Consider the following 1,933-nt stretch of genomic DNA (forward strand, 5'->3'; position numbering starts at 1 on the left):
AAATTCCCGGTCCAAAAGAAAGAACCGAGCCCGGTGGGCGGGTTTGGAGTCGCCCCAAAGGCTGAACTTGGCATTACCTGGGTTGCAGTCTACAGTCAGGGTGGTTTTAGAGGGGAGGGCTGACAGGGCAAGCTGCAGGCGATAGACGACTAACCCGACATAAAATCGAGTTTCATTCTCTCCCTGGGGCGGGAGAGTATCAGCCTGTGATGTAAACAGGAGCATTCAGGGGAGATCTTCTCCATCCATCGTCTCCTTCATTTGTTGCCCTCCCCAGGTCTCAGGCAGGAGGGAAGGCCCGGGACCAGGTGAAGCCTGGTGGGCAAGGACCCCAGGCTCAGGAGCCGGCGTTCGGGACACGCCCCTGAGCCCAGCCTCCCTCCTCCGCCCCACCCCCGCCCCCCTACCCCCAGCCCAGCCCAGCCCTCCCGCCGCCGGGAGAGAGCTGAGCCTTTCGCTGGGCCCCGGGGCAGAGCCCGCATTAACTGCTGCCAAAAACACCCGCCTCCCCCGGAAGGCTCTTGGTCCCCTCGTCCAGCAAGGTCTGGGTACTGCGGTCACGGGTCCCAGCTCGCACGCCCCGGCTGGCGCAGGGGCAGGACAGCCCCGGCGGGCAGCGGGGCAGTTAGGGAAGGTTTCCGAGGTCAGGCGGTGCCAGGTGTGGTCTACTGGAGGGGACCACGAGTGCTTAGGAAGGAGCCCCCGGGTTGTTTGCTGGCGGCGTGAGCGAGGAGGGTCGCCGTGCCTCCGATTCCCTAGGCTTTGAGAGGAGGTGGGATATGCGGGTCTTTGCGCCGGACCACACTAGAATAGAAAGAAACCTCCAGAAGAGTGGGCTCCTTTGGGGCGAGCCGATGAGCTCCTCTATCCTTCAGCGCGAGGGCCAGAGGTCGTGACTCCCAGGCGTGCGGGGAGGGGACACCGTCCTTGCCCGCGTCTGCCCCCACGTGGCTCCAGCGCGGTCTCTGGCGCCTCCCAAGGTGGCTATCCCCCAGGAGGGGACGATCTCCGAGCGGACCCCACCCGTGCCAGCACCCAGCAATCCGGGCGCGCCCTCGCTGCCGTCCCCGCCAGGCCCGTGCGGGCCAGAGGGCGCCCCCTGAACCTCCGATAAACAACACCTTGGCCCACTGGGCACCCCCAAAGTGTGACAAGCTGACCGTACAGGGTGCAAGCGAGGCTGCCTACCCAGGGACGTGGCGGGGTACAGCACTCAGACATCATACCCGCCTCGCGCCTCCATTGCGCATTTGGGGCAGTTCTCCGCTAAGGGGACTCCTCGCGCCCCAGCGCCTCTCTGCCCCCCGCTGGGAAGTCCCCTGCCCTCAGTGGGAGTGGGGAGGAGCGTGGGCACCCCACCCTCCCTGCGCTGAGGGCAGGAGGGTGGGAACCCCCTACCAGCTACGGGGGGAGGGGGAGAGAACCCCTCCTTCGCGCTCCCAGTTGGTGAGAAGGAGGAAGTTCCTGCAGTCCTCTGGGTAGGGGGCAGTAAAGGGTGGGAGGTCTCCTCCTGCCGCGCGCTGAGCTAGCGCCGAGGAGGGCGGTAGCGCCCCCTCCCGCAGCCCCTGGGAGGCCGGGGCCCCCCTCCCGCTGCGCTCCGAGCTCGTGGAGAGGAGGTTAGGCGCCCCCGCAGCCTCGGAGCGAGGTGGGACCTGTGTGTGTTTCGGGGGGGCCGGCAGCGGGAACCCCAGGCCGTGCTCCGCTAGTGGAGAGGCGGTGGGCCACGCAGAGGCTGAGCGTGGGAGGGCGGAAGGAAGGGACGTCCCGGCTGGGGCGCGGCTGGCGCCCCCCCGGCCCTCCTCCCCTCCCCGGCCGCGGGCCGCCCCCGGCGCGTGGCCCGGCCGTCGGGGGGCGGCGGCGGTGGGCGGAGGCCCGGCTGCGCGCCGCGCCGCGGGGGGAGAGGCGGGCCGAGGGCCCGGTCGCGCCCGCCCCT

Source organism: Mirounga leonina, unplaced genomic scaffold, assembly GCF_011800145.1.
Source record: "Mirounga leonina isolate KUSES-001 unplaced genomic scaffold, KU_Mleo_1.0 Mir_95, whole genome shotgun sequence".
Lineage (NCBI taxonomy): Eukaryota > Metazoa > Chordata > Mammalia > Carnivora > Phocidae > Mirounga > Mirounga leonina.